The following is a 15,745-nucleotide window of genomic DNA, read 5'->3' on the forward strand; positions in this document are numbered from 1 at the left end:
TGATGAAGGATCATATGTCAATCCAACTCTATCCAAAAGATTGGTTGGCAGCCTCATGTATCTCACAACTACAAGACTAGATACCATGCAAGGAGTGAGTTTGATTTCCATATTTATGGAGACTCCGAAAGACACACATTGGAGTGCAGGAAAAATAATTCTGAGATACATAGCAAGAACTAGAGATTGTGGCATAATGTATGTAAGCACAGAAAATAAATATTTTATTCGATACACAGATAGTGATTTTGCAGACAGTTTGGATGATAGGAAGAGTACTTCTGTTTTGTGTTCCATCTTGGTTCAGGTGTGATTTCATGGGCATCTAAGAAGCAGCCCATTGTGACACTTTCGTCAACAGAGGTAGAATATGTAGCAGCAACATCAGCAGCATGTCAAGCAGTGTGGTTAAGAAGAGTATTTGATGGACTCAAGCAGAAACAACAAGGATCAACAACGATATATTTTGACAACACCTCAGTGATTGCACTATTCAAGAATATTGTGTTTCATCAGAAGAGCAAGCATATTGATACTAGATATCACTTTGTTAGTTCAAGATAGTCTGATATTGCAGATGGCTCCTTTTCATTGAGTGCTAAAATAACTGTATTCAAAGCTTTGAGAGGGTCGTCCATGTGATGCATCTGAATTTCAGAGATGTCTACGGGAGTCATTTCAGCTCCTCTGCGCATACTCTCCTCCACTGCAGAAAAGAGAGCACAATCTTCATTAATCTGCAAGTAATTGAAAGCAAGACATTTAAATGTAGGGAAAGAACAGAAGGAGAGGTGTATGTGCATATCCATCCTGCCGGATATCAACTGTGCAGGGTTGAGCCTATCCTTGTGGTTCGTTGTGAAGATAATTATCCATTCCTCTCCACAGCACGACCACAACTCGTCCATAAAATTCAGAATACTTGAAAGAGTAAGTCGGCTTTCACTTCTCTCTTCAGGATCATCCATTACCACTGCCCTTCTTTTCCATCATTGAGCTTCAAAGGCTTGGAAAACTTGTTGGTCAAGTCCAACGAACAGTCGATATCCTCGATAACAATAATCGATTTGTTGTTTGTTCTTGTGAGCAGTGTGTGAAGTTCAGAGTTCTCTTTAACCTTTGTGAGCTCCGGGTCATAGACGTCATACTTCATATAATTAGCTATGGCCGCAACGAGATTGGATTTCCTAGTTCCAGGAGGACCGTAAAGAAGGTATCCTCGTTTCCAAGAACGACTGACTTTGCTATGAAACTCTTTTCCTTGCCTGAAGCGGTCCACATCCCTTATGATCTTCTCCTTCATCGCAGGATCCAGGGCTAGAGAATTGAAAGAGGAAGGATGGTTGAACAAAACCCATCTCCATCCACTATTATTGGTATAAAGGGTTCTGGTGCTCTTCAATCTCTTCAATTCAGCTGCTATATTTGCAATGTGAACAAAATATGCTGATAAAAAAGATTTGCTTGGTTTGGCTACCTTTAGGCTAAACCTACACTTCTCTACCAGATCATGGTTCATGCCAACACATTGAATGTGGTGAGACCACCAAACGTTGGCTTCTTGGAAGCAATTGACCACCGCCTCACCAGAAGCGGGACCGAACTCCGTACTGATCGAGTTCTTGGAGCGAAATATAGTCAGTTTTGGGGCGCTACCAATGGCGTCGAGCTTGGACAAATAGAGCTTGAGGTCGTTAAACACCTCATTGGAATTGCCTCCACGACTTCCCTTAAACTCTGGAATTTCGAGATAGTAATAGGGATCGAAATGATTCCTAATGTAGGACCACCATTGATTCAACCACTGATTCAGTGATTCTCGGAATTGTTGAGGGAGGAGGTTGCTGAAGAGAGTGAAGAAGCCTACCAGCAACCATCTTTGTCCAATTCCTTTCTACATCATTCTAAACCTTCACAAAGGAATGCAGTAATGCACAAAAAAAGGATTACTTCTTGGTGGGGAAGAGAAATGCAGGGTAAAACTAAGTAGGATACTTCTTGGAAGGGGAAGAGAAATGCACGGGAAGGGTAGGAAGGATCCCTTTACCACAGCCGCCTTGAAAAAGAGAATGAAGACAAATTTGGTCGGTAAAAAGTTTTGTCAGCGTAGGTATAGGATAAAATTATTTAAAACTACTTATTATTTTCTCGGAGAAATTTGGCCAAAATTTGAAATGCTATTATATTTTTCCAAAAAAAACTTTATCATTGCCAAATCAAATGATGCACATTTTTCGCTTTCAAAAATAGGGTACATATGACTTATACTGTTCAGCTATTATCAAAACATAATCTAATGGTCACTCTTCAATACATGTGCTCCACCTACGCATGCTTATATAAAATGCTATTATATTTGTATTAGCGTAATTATTAAAGTGTGGTTTTCAAACACCGTAAAATTAGTATAAATTTATTTTAAATATGCATCTAACATCAGTTGAGAAGGATCAAATTTCTTTATGTGCGAATTCTTTAAAGTAATAAGGATCAAATTTCTTTATGTACAAATTCTTTAAAGTAAGAAGGATCAAATTTTTTTATGTGCGAATTCTTTAAAGTACACTGCATAGTATAATGTGTAATTTTTGATTATTTTTGAATACTATAAAAAGTATATATAGGGCCAAATAAATGTTTTAACCATAATTTTATTTAATTGATATATATATATATATATATATATATATATATATATATATATATATATATATATATATATCTAGATATATATATATTTCACATTAAAATATTATACATAACATGTACATCATGCACAAATTAAAATGGTATTTTTATTATTAATATATTTTTAAGTATATGTCTATTAAAATATTTTATTGATAACCCATATTGAATATTTTATTATTATATATAATATTAAAATATTTTATTTTAACAATTTTTTTATCTATATATACATATATATGAAGTTGATATCGACATAAATTTGTTAACATAGATCTTTTTTTTTGTTAAGCTTGGCAGGACCATTCCATTTTCTATTAAAAATAAGCAAGTTTACACCACACAGATTGACCTGGTGGCCTCAACTTGCCCCGAAGGGAAACCAAGTCTGTTGGCCACCAGTTCGCATTGTAGGCCATCCAAAAACAATACTGTCTTAATCTTTCCAGCCAAGCTAGATATGTCTCTATTTTGTATCCATACACTACATAACTATATAAACTGATATTTGCAACATAGAAATTAAAAGCTATCCGCATAAAACAAAATTATGCATGGGTAAGAGTCTAATCCTTCTGTTCCTCTGAGGAAAATGCAACAGGTGTCGGATCCTTAGCAAATGCCCCTGGCATATCTCTCAGCTCCAGTATGCAAGGGATATGACGATCAATTTTGTCCAACCTGATATCTTTTTTATGCAGCTGAAAGAGGATTTTGTCCAAATCCTTCTTATAGCTTGACATTCCTTGAAGTGTCACCATCATTCCCACAGAGATCTGCTCCATCGCCTTGCCTAATAAACTCTTCATTAACCAGTACAAGGACAAAGTTTGCTTGAACTGTGTGATTCTTCCATGGGTGCTGCCCGGATCCAGGACTAAGGTCCTCCAATTATCCATTTCTTCCTTTGTCTCACTGCCTTGTTTTACTTCCTCTTCCCATTCTTCTAGCAATTTTTGGATTCCAGCATCAGTCCCCTCTCGATAAGCCTCCGCTGGTTTAGTGATGAGATGTTCTACCAAATTCTAGCCCCTGCATGGTTTTGCCATGCTCGGCTTCTTGTTTTTCCTTAGTGCTGAGTTTCTCCTACCACGCCCACGACCTCTCACAACATGAGCCATGACCTTTTTTCTAGAACATTGGTGACATCCACAATTAGTTAAATTAAAACACAAAATTTCAGTTATGCGGCACCCCCTGGTGGCTGTGTTCTTAGTGTTGTTTGCAACATAATACATCGTTCCCTATGTCTCCTCTCTGTCAATTCTCACCATATTCAGGCTGGGGTGGACCAAAGCCTGCAACCCACAATGGGGAGGTCCATAGCCCATACCCCCTATTACGCCCTTTTTTCCCTCCTCATTGCTAACGTTTGCATGCAGGTCAGCTAGCCCTTGCCCAAGTTGAGCTCTCAGACCCCCCTTGCTTCTTTTAATTTTCTTGTTGTAGTTCAGGTTCTTTTCCCCCTCTACCTAAGGATTAGTGGCTCTGCCTCTCTGTTCCACCCAATTGGGTTTCCACCCAGATTTTCTGGCCTTGCCATCATTCCGGTAGGGGTTCCAGTTAACCCAGTGCTTGCTTTGTAGGCCGCGGGAATGGTTGCGTCCCAAGCCTCCTACCAGTTGCTTCCCCCTGCCCCTTTCTACCTTTGTCTGCCCCTCATGCATTTTCATGCCACAGTCAAACTCCCCCCAGACCTTGTTTAAGGAGCGTGGAGCTTCCCAACCCAACAACATGCAATTTCCCCCCTAGCAGTCATGGGTATTACCCATTTGTTAGAAGGTATGGATGCAAAACCAGGTAATGGCAAGCAATTCCCTTCCCCATTGCCACCAGCAGTTTCCTAGCCCACAGAATCTCTTACTAATTACCCTCCTTTCCCCCCAGCAAAACCCCAACCAGAACATAATTACAGTGTTGGAGCAGAGCCGAATTACATACCCGAAGTTCGTAGACGTTCATTGTCGAGCTTGGTTCTTCACATTCTGACATTTTCCTGCAGCACTGCAATGCCACCCTTCTCCACAAGCTAACTCTCTAACATTGTGCGTCAAGTTAACTCTCGCACCTATATGCCCTGTCTTACCTATAGTCCTGCCACCTTTCCCACCTCCCCAGCATGCATTCATGCCAAGGGTCACTGCACCCCCTGCCTTGAGCATGTGGGGATGGTGGTACTACTTCCTAGGGTACCAGTGATAACTACACCTAGCCCGTCCCAACTGTCGGCCTGCATCCCGATCGGGATCTTGAGTTGCTAAGGGTCCACTTTCTCGGCTCTGTCTGAGGTCCTAAACCAGTATTTCCCTGAGGGGTTTGAAGTTTTCATCCTAGGATTGGACTAGCCACTATTTTTCTAACCTTTCCTGTTGATGATTTCACCCCCAGTTGGCCAAGAAGTCGACCCCTTTTTCCCCTCCCACCTGACATGTCTAACCTAAATGTAGTCAAACTTGGGGAAAATTTCACCTATCTCTTGGATGAGTCTTGTTGTCCGCTAGCTCTGGCTAAGCTTATCCCACTTAGTTCCATTGTTTAGTTTTGCCAATGTATTTATGAACAAGCTTGAATCCCCTTCCACCTCTAAGTTTCGATATCCCATTCTGACAGCTATTAGGAGACCCTGTCGCATTGTAGCAAACTTTGCCTCATTGTTACTGGCTATCCCGCAACATTCAACATAAATGAGCCGAGTGTTAGTGTGGGGTCTTGGAAGAGGCCACATAGCCCTGCCTCACCTCGGTTCCCTTTGGACACCTCATTGAAGTTGTTGGCATTATGATTCAAGTGTTGTCCTTGATGGCAACTCACTCAGAGGCTGGTACAGGTGCTCAGAGGTTGGTACAGGTGGTACAGGTGATGGCAACTTAATCAGAGGACAGATCTGAGTATAGCAGGCCAAGACAATTCATACACGCAGGTTCGTTAAGCCCAAGTCGCGTGTACACACAGGTTGGCTTCAGTAAAAGCGCGTGTATGTGAAAACGTACCTTTGGTCCATGGCGGTTAGTCCTTGGAAGTTGTGCCTATGGTTTTGGACCATGGCGTCTCGACGGACGTGTTGATCCCTAGTTTTGAAGTTGATGGTATTGTGTTACTATGGTTTTGGACCGTGGTATTGTAAAGGGCCTAAGGCTATATAAGGAGAAGATCATTAGGCATATGAAGGTAAGCAAGGTGCAAGAGTGTGTGAGTGATGAAGATCTGAAGAATTGTGAGATCCAAGTGCTGGTTATGGGTTGGTGATCTGAACCAAGGTTTCACTCATGTGGAGGATGATGAATGATGGAACGAGATCTCAAGGCTTGGAATGATTATCTTCATATGGTTTGCCTGTGGATAGATCAGATCTACTGACGCATGTTTATTATTATGATCTGGGTATGTTTTGATGTCTGATATAGCTGCAGAGTTATAAGTTAGAATTTGCAGATCTGTACGCGGGTTGGCTTTGGTAAAAGAGCGTATACACGCAGGTTGGGTTCATCCAAGTAGCGTATACAATGTGAAGTATGATATTTGAAGATGAAGTTGGATCTGGTTGTTGTTATGTTGTCTGGTTGTTGTTGACAGGGTTACAGTGATTCAGAATTGGGTGTTTCAGTGATTGATGATGCAGGTTGTTCTACAATGATGATTGTTTCATGGATCCAGTATGAAAATGTATGAAACGTGGTCTCGGGAAGATCGTAGGCCGGCACCTACGTACTGGTAAACATATCAGCCAGTACAAGAGCCAAGGGGGTTGTAGCTCCCTTCCAGGAGCAGCTGAAAACGAGTGAAGGTTGTAGCCTTCTGTAGGGTTGGCACCTACGTACTAGTAAATGGATCGGCTAGTACAAGAGCTATGAAGGTTGTAGCCTTCTGTAGGGTTGGTACCTACGTACTAGTAAATGGATCGGCTAGTACAAGAGCTATGAGGGTTGTAGCCCTCTGCAGGTTGCAGCCTGCGTGCTGGTAAATGACTGCACCAGTGCATTGTAAAAGAAGTTTCTCATTAAAGAAGAAAGAGACGAATTGCAGCAGGTGGTTTTCACCCACATTGGGTTTCCACCTTATATCATGATGTTCATGTGTGTGGCTCTTGTGTGATGTTCTGTTCTGTTATTCTGCATCTGTTTACTGTTAATATGCTTAATAATGATCTGATGCATTTACTGAAGATTAAGCTAACTGAATTATAAGATCTCTGGATATACGCGAGTTTCATTAGACACAGTAGCGTGTACACGCGGGTTTACTTAATTGAAGTAGCGTATATGTTTCTGAGCATGAAATTGAAAAAGTTTGATTGATCTGATAATACTGATTCACCCCCCCTCTCAGTATTATTTCCAACAATTGGTATCAGAGCAGGTCCTTCAGAGAAGCTTGATCGCTTGAAGGAGATTCGTAGAACAATGGGGAAGAAAGCACGTCAGAAGAAGAAGATAGCTCAAAGGAACAATGACAACCTGCCGTTGAGTGGAAGCAAGAATTCAGATCCTGAATCACCTCAGATTGAAGATGGACAAGCAAATGAAGCACCAGATCAAATCATAGATCTACCTAGCAAAAGGGAGAATGCCCTCAAAGAAGAAATCATCATATTAAAAGATCAGTTGGAATGTGAATCCAGAATTCGACAAATGCTGCTAGCACTGAATAAAGAGCAAGAGAACGAGATCCTCAAACTAAGGCATCAGTTGGATGAAGGAAGGAAAGCTGAAGAGACCTTGAAGAAGCAATGTATGGAAAAAGAAGAACAACATCAAGTTGAGGTAAATATCTTGAAAAGTAAATTAGAAGAAAAGGATAAGCTTTTACGATTTCAAGATAGCTCTAAAGTCTTGGATGATATTCTTAGTAGTCAAAGGTCCCCTGCTATCAAAACTGGTCTTGGTTTTCATAAGTCTATTGAAGGTGAATCTGGTTCACAAAGTAAGACAAGAATCTCTCATGCAAAATCTGAAAGGCTCTACAAGGAGATGAAAGGTCAACCTCATCAACAATCAAGGAAAGAGACTCCTCAAAGAAAATCTTTTACTCCTCCCATGAATAATGTTGAATGTTATGTATGTCATAATCTTGGACATGTTGCAGCCATATGTAGAAAAAGAAGGTTTCAAGACCATCATGCAGAAAGATCATCACATTCAAGGTACTTTAATGGATATTGCTTTTCTTGCAATATGTTTGGTCACAAAGCTGCTGATTGCTATAGGAGGAATATGAAACATGTAAGATGCTATGCATGTAACAAGTTTGGACATAGAGCAAAGGATTGCAGGAACAAAGCTCATGATAAGAAGAAATCATCAACATGCTTGAAGATATGGAAGAAGAAGGAAGTTCAGCCAGAAAGATGTGGCACAGCACAGGGTACTCAGCACAGCACAGACATAACAGACTCAGGGGGAGCTGAAGGCATAGAACTTCAGTGTTCTAATTCTAATACGCAAGTTTCATGAAGCAAATCCGCGTATATACGCGAGTTTCACACTACAAAGTCGCGTATATGTCAGTTTGTGAAAAAGCACTGGGGACAGACTCAGAAAAGGGGTCTGATATGATCCAGTCCAGTATATGTTCTATTGGTTAACAGTTACAGTCTGCTGAGGATGTCTGGAAATGTCTTGATACTTATGGCACAGGCTCAGGGGGAGCATATACTTCAAATAATGCATTGTTGGCATTATGGTTAGAAGCTGTTGATAAAGTCTATGATACATCTTGCTGTTTGATCAAAGGAATGGTATTGCAGGCTGATGCTTATGGTACAGATCGTGATGCTGCTGGTGGCCTTCATAAGTCCTGGTCTAGATATTTCATCTCTATGTCATGTATCTCTTTTATGATGTCAAGGTCATGTAACGGCCTATGTTGGTTTCCCCACTATGCCTGGGATGAATGATGTAATGTTCATGTCTTATCATGAGTAAACTCTTAATGTATCTCCACATGGTTAGGTAGATGAGTCAATATTGGTATATCCCCACTAGGTTGGGTGATGAATGTATGTATTGAGTCTTTTGGTGATAGGAAGGTCTTCTATGATGTATAAGTCCTTGTTCTTCTTGAAGAACATCTTTTGCAGATCTTGCCTACAGTCAAGGGGAGCATGAACAGCACAATTCAGCAAGAGCAGGATGGATAGATTGGTACACTTTGGCATACACAAAGGGGGAGCACATTTGGAGATTGCAGCAGGTACTCAGGGGGAGTATGGACAGCAGAAGGTATACCAAAGAAGAGGATATCTTGGTACGCCCTTTGCCCTTGATGTCAAAGGGGGAGAGTGACTTGGTGTGGTGGTTGCCATCAAGTCCAAAGGGGGAGATTGTTGGCATTATGATTCAAGTGTTGTCCTTGATGGCAACTCACTCAGAGGCTGGTACAGGTGCTCAGAGGTTGGTACAGGTGGTACAGGTGATGGCAACTTAATCAGAGGACAGATCTGAGTATAGCAGGCCAAGACAATTCATACACGCAGGTTCGTTAAGCCCAAGTCACGTGTACACGCAGGTTGGCTTCAGTAAAAGCGCGTGTATGTGAAAACGTACCTTTGGTCCATGGCGGTTAGTCCTTGGAAGTTGTGCCTATGGTTTTGGACCATGGCGTCTCGACGGACGTGTTGATCCCTAGTTTTGAAGTTGATGGTATTGTGTTACTATGGTTTTGGACCGTGGTATTGTAAAGGGCCTAAGGCTATATAAGGAGAAGATCATTAGGCATATGAAGGTAAGCAAGGTGCAAGAGTGTGTGAGTGATGAAGATCTGAAGAATTGTGAGATCCAAGTGCTGGTTATGGGTTGGTGATCTGAACCAAGGTTTCACTCATGTGGAGGATGATGAATGATGGAACGAGATCTCAAGGCTTGGAATGATTATCTTCATATGGTTTGCCTGTGGATAGATCAGATCTACTGACGCATGTTTATTATTATGATCTGGGTATGTTTTGATGTCTGATATAGCTGCAGAGTTATAAGTTAGAATTTGCAGATCTGTACGCGGGTTGGCTTTGGTAAAAGAGCGTATACACGCAGGTTGGGTTCATCCAAGTAGCGTATACAATGTGAAGTATGATATTTGAAGATGAAGTTGGATCTGGTTGTTGTTATGTTGTCTGGTTGTTGTTGACAGGGTTACAGTGATTCAGAATTGGGTGTTTCAGTGATTGATGATGCAGGTTGTTCTACAATGATGATTGTTTCATGGATCCAGTATGAAAATGTATGAAACGTGGTCTCGGGAAGATCGTAGGCCGGCACCTACGTACTGGTAAACATATCAGCCAGTACAAGAGCCAAGGGGGTTGTAGCTCCCTTCCAGGAGCAGCTAAAAACGAGTGAAGGTTGTAGCCTTCTGTAGGGTTGGCACCTACGTACTAGTAAATGGATCGGCTAGTACAAGAGCTATGAAGGTTGTAGCCTTCTGTAGGGTTGGTACCTACGTACTAGTAAATGGATCGGCTAGTACAAGAGCTATGAGGGTTGTAGCCCTCTGCAGGTTGCAGCCTGCGTGCTGGTAAATGACTGCACCAGTGCATTGTAAAAGAAGTTTCTCATTAAAGAAGAAAGAGACGAATTGCAGCAGGTGGTTTTCACCCACATTGGGTTTCCACCTTATATCATGATGTTCATGTGTGTGGCTCTTGTGTGATGTTCTGTTCTGTTATTCTGCATCTGTTTACTGTTAATATGCTTAATAATGATCTGATGCATTTACTGAAGATTAAGCTAACTGAATTATAAGATCTCTGGATATATGCGAGTTTCATTAGACACAGTAGCGTGTACACGCGGGTTTACTTAATTGAAGTAGCGTATATGTTTCTGAGCATGAAATTGAAAAAGTTTGATTGATCTGATAATACTGATTCACCCCCCCTCTCAGTATTATTTCCAACAGAAGTTTAGTTTCATGAATCCTTCTTCCGGAGAGGTAAAATGGAACCGAGATGTTGAGCCTACGTTGTTTATCTTCCACGCCATGGTGGAAATCATTCCTGGGGATAAGTTGAGCTTCTGAAGGATACAGGATTCTTGGGGGGGTACTTTCCAGTCGTCTTGATGCCATGGCTCAACAAGAATTGTTTCCCTGATATTTTGGACTATACCTTCCCATAATTTCTCCAGTGTAGTTGCTTTATTCTTAAACATTATATGGTTTCGTTCCTTCTAGATCGCCCAGAGGTTGAATCCTAGGGCTAGACCCCATGCTCGATTTATTACTGGGCTTGAGTAAATATGATTTCTCCATAGGAGAATTGTTCCTTTAATGCTATTTTGGTCTCCGTCCATTCTTTCGAAAACTCCTTGCATTTTCCTCCACTTTTGCTCCACAAATAGGCATGTGTTGAGGACATGCTCCATGTCTTCTCTATGTTGACGGCATAGCCAGCAAAAGGAAGCCCCCTAAAATCCTCTTTTCTACAATTGGTCCTAGGTCAAGATGCACCCTTTGCAAACCATCCACAGGAAATGGGTTACCTTGGGCCACCATCCTCCCTTCTAGATTTGTTTCCATATGATATCTTGCCTATCCTAGTCTTGTCTTACTTGGATGTCATAGGCTTCGTTTATAGTAAAGGTGCCTTTAGTGGTATGTACCCATCTCAAAATATCTAGATCATGAGGGATCTTTAGCTTTCTTGACCTCAATTATTTTTCAAGAGCTTTCCATTGTTTCGTTTCTATTGCTTGGTCCCAGTCTTCCTTTATCTTCCATCTCCTCCAGCTTCCCATTCCTTGGTCTTCTTTCCAGAATTGTTCCACCACATGCTTATTCCTGTCCCTGGTATACTGGTATATGTCCCTGAGCTCCTGTCTCTCTATCATTATTTCTCTTTGTTTCCATGAATCCATCCAGAATCTTGTTGTCTAGCCATTACGAATCTCCCGAAAAGCATGATGGTTAATAAGGTGTTTATTGCGGGCTTCCATATTCCACACTGTCGATCCCTTTGGGGGATCTTGATATCTCAAGATGTCCTCTGTTCTCTCAGGCATATTGTATTTCCTTGTCCAAATTTATTTCCATAGATCTATTCCCCCTCCAATCCATCGCCACTAAAGTTTTTCTCCCATTGTTTGATTCATAATATAGGGATCTCTGAGGCCTAGCCCACCATCCAATTTCTTTTTGGCCAGTCCTTGCCATGATACCAGTGCCCATTTCATGATTTGTTGTGCTCCGCCACACAGGAATTTTTTGAATATATCCACCACTTTGGAACACGCTCCTTTGGGCGCAGCCATGCCTAAAAGTTGGTATATGGGAATTGATTGCAACATAGCTTTGAGAAGGATTGTTCTGCCAGCTATGTTAAGAAATCTAAAAGCCCAACAATTGAGCTTTCCTTGTAATTTTTTGAGGATGTTCTACCAACAAGTACTTCTTAAAGGGTTATCAGAAAGGGGCATGCCTAGGTATTTGGACGTAGATTTCCAGTACTAAACCCAAGGATTCTGGCTAGATAGTTCTTGACATTCCCTTGGGTATTGAAGAAAAAGATACAGGATTTTTCATTGTTTATCATAGTCCCCGAGGCTTCCGTAAAGGTGTTTAGGATTTCTCTAATTCAACGGCCTTCCTTCAAAGAGACCTGACAGAATAGCATGATATCATAAACAAATTGCTGATGGGTGATGGGCATGTCGTTACCCCAAATTCTTAGGCCTTGAAGTCGGGATTCTCGAACCTCATTTTTTATGAACCGACCTAATCCTTCTGCTGCAATGATAAACAAGAAGGGCGATATAGGGTCCCCATGTCTAAGGCCCCGGGTTGGGTTGAACGTCGAGGTAGGGGTCCCATTCAATAGAATAGAGAAAACCGGAGAGGATATCATGGTGAGGATCCAGTTTATCCATCTTTGGGAAAAGCCATAGGCTTTGAGGATACTCGACAGGAAACCCCAACTGAGTCTATCATACACCTTGGATAAATCCAGCTTTATCATCATACCAAGAATATTTTGGGTCTTGAGAGAGTGGGCTACTTCTTGAGACGTGATGAAGCCATCAAGGATTTGTCTACCCTCCACAAATCCTATTTGTTCGGGAGAGATAAGGTTGGGGAGGAGAGGCTTCAGATGCTTTAAAATAAGAGTATCAATGATCTTGTAAATGAAATTACATAAGGCTATGGGTCGAAACCCTTGAGGATCTTTAGACTTCGCAATTTTAGGAATCAAATCTATAAAAGTAGAATTCAAATTGGGACATACCTTTTGGTTGCGGCATGATTCCTCTACAAACTCTTGAATTTCTTGCCCCATGAATTTCCAGGTGGCTTGATAGAATTCTATTGTGAACCCATCAGGTACAGGGGCTGTATTCTTCTACATTTCGTGGACTATCTCTTCCACTTCTTCTAGGGTAGCTGCACGCATCAGGGCCATGTTTTGGTCTCGAGTTATTAGGTGGAGTATGTGTTGCGTGATCCTTTGAATGGCTCCTGTTCTATTCTCTGAGGTTTCCAAGAGAAGGCCTTTAAAGCAGTTGACCAAGAGTTCTTCCATCTCTTCATGTCGAACTTTGTGTTTCCCTTCCTCATCCTTTAAGGAGTATATTCTATTATGCTGATGGTGGTGCACCATAGCTTTGTGGAAGAATCTTGTATTTCGTTCCCCTTCCCTCAACCAATGGACCCGTGATTTATGTTTCCAGAGAATCTCTTCCTGTTTTATTTTTTCCTCCATCTTGTTTATCATCATTCCTTCTGCTTGGACTAGCTCTTCAGATCTCCCTTCCTGGATAATTTGTTCTTGGACTTCTGCCATACGTTTGTTTATCTCATTCTGATCCTTGATAATGTGTCCAAATTCTTCTTTATTCCACTTCCTAAGCTTCTTCTTTAGCTCTTTAAGTTTTAGTTGGAAGGTATGGATACAATTTCTGCCCTACTGTTCACTTCGTGTCCACCATTCCTCGATTCTTTTAAGGAGTCCCAGGTCTTTGAGCCAGAAGGGTTCAAACCTGAAGGGGCAATTCTTGGGTCTTGCTTTTAGGTCCACCTCCAGTTGTACTAGCCATTGATCTGACCCCGTGCATGGGAGGATCGAGGCTTCCATAAAAATATCGTTGCTTATCAACTGCTTAGAGAGTAGGAACCTATCTAGTCTGCATGCTATTTTATGTATCCCTTTTCTTCTGTTGTTCCAAGTGTGAACACCATTGATTGTGGGCATATCAATGAGGCGTAGATTTGTTATGGTTTCAATGAAGGCTTCCATATCTGTATCTGCCCTTCTCATTCCTCCATTTTTTTTCTGCTAGGGTTGTAATCATGTTAAAGTCCCCTCCCACTATCCACAAGTCCTCTGAGTAGAGGTTCCTCAGGTTTACCAGCTTTTGTAAGAAGGATCCTCCTTCATGAAGGATATGAGGCCCATATACCTTTGTAAAAAAGACCCATTCATTGGAGCCTGTATTCTAGAATTTGCTTGTGATAATTCTTGGTAAGCTGACCAAGTCTTCGAACTAGACTTCTTTCGGGTTCCATAGAATCGCCAGCCCCCCTGCACTGCCATTAGCATCCTGAGCCATGACTTGATACTCAAGCTTAAAGTGCTCCATAATTTCTTTCAGTTTTCTTTCACTGATTTTAGTTTCCTATACTATCATAACACTGGGCTTGTCTTTTTTCAATCTCTCTTTAAGGTACCTCCATTTTCCTCTGCCATTGAGGTCTATAATGTTCCAGATTGTAATAATCATTTCAACAATTTTAGGGGTTGATGAAAGACTTCTGATAATGGAACTACTCTTCCAGAATTTACAAGCAACTCACCAACCATCTGGATGGATTCATTCATCGTTCTCCTTCCTCTTTTTCCCCGCTTTTCCTTGTGTTCCCGCCTCTTGCCCTTGGCTGACTTGGGACCCTAAATGGTATGGTTAGCTTGTTATCACTTAGCCCTGTTTGTCTTTATATTGTTGGAAGGTTTCCTTATAGAGTTGTTTCTGGTCTTCGGGGATGAATCTTTCATCCAAATGCCTCCATTCTTGTAGTAGCCGCTTCATGACTTTCTCTTCAGCACTTAAGTCCTCTTTTTGGTTATCAATCTCCTTTAGGTTTTGTTTCACCATTTGCATGGTATCCTCCATTCCTTGATTTACTTCTGCCTCCATCTTTTTCAGTTTGTTTCCCTTAAGTTCCTTGTCTTTTTGGCCTCCCGTTTCCTAGGTGCTATCCGGAATGTGCTCTCTCATTTTATCCTCCTGTAACACAAAAAACCGGTTCTAGAGTCTTTGGTATTTCTCGTTTTGGTTTTCTTTTTGGTTCACTGGCTGTCTCTGGTTCCGTTTTCTCCATTGCACCTCCTGGAACCCTTCACCATCTTCCTTGGCCTTTCTCCTTTTGATTAAGGGGGCATGCCCGGAACAAGTGACCATATTCATGGCATCAACACCACCTGAAAGTTATATGTTTGTAATCTAAAGGTTGCAGCCATATCTCATCATGATATTCCAGTTCTATATAATCTGGGAGTGGCTCCATAATATTCATGTAGACGCAGATCCGGGCATAGGAAGTGTATCTGCCTTTTCTTGTCGAATCTGCCACTTTAACAAAGGTTCCAATAGAGTTCCCGATTCCTTCTAGGATCTCAGGATCCCAAAAGTCCATTGGTAAGCCGAATAGCCAAACCCAGATTGGGGCAGCCAAGAGTTTTTCCTGATCTGGGTTGTAGCATTCTTCCCAATGCCTAATGAAGAGTCCTGCATTGTTAAAGAAATACGGCCCATCTTCGAAAACCCTCTCTTTGTCTTCCAGATTTGAGAAGATCACTGTGAAGAATCCCTTTGCCCCAAGCTTGAGATCGATGTGTCCTTTCGGCTGCCATCATTGTTGGATCCATTTAATCAACTCTTTCTCTATCGGCCATGCCCCAATGAACTTGCAGATTAGGGCATGGTCCTTCATGTATTTTCGATATTCCTCCAGTTTGTTGTTCGGAATAACAAATCTTGGTTTTTTGGCGGCTCTTGGCAAGCATTTTCCTCCCAAGACTGGTATTCCTTTTCCTCTTCCTCCATTACCGTCGGTTGCTCCATGCTGGATCAAT

General features: G+C 41.5%; 1 pseudogene; it reads right to left on the bottom strand.

The window, feature by feature from the left end:
* Window positions 1–542: 542 nt before the first annotated feature.
* Window positions 543–1,546, bottom strand: LOC149234161 (AAA-ATPase At4g30250 pseudogene; annotated as a pseudogene).
* Between the last annotated feature and the right edge of the window lie 14,199 nt (window positions 1,547–15,745).

The sequence above is a fragment of the Pinus tabuliformis genome, chromosome 8 (assembly GCF_031772625.1).
Source record: "Pinus tabuliformis cultivar Carrire ecotype Pingquan chromosome 8, CPIR1, whole genome shotgun sequence".
Classification (NCBI taxonomy): Eukaryota; Viridiplantae; Streptophyta; class Pinopsida; order Pinales; family Pinaceae; genus Pinus; species Pinus tabuliformis.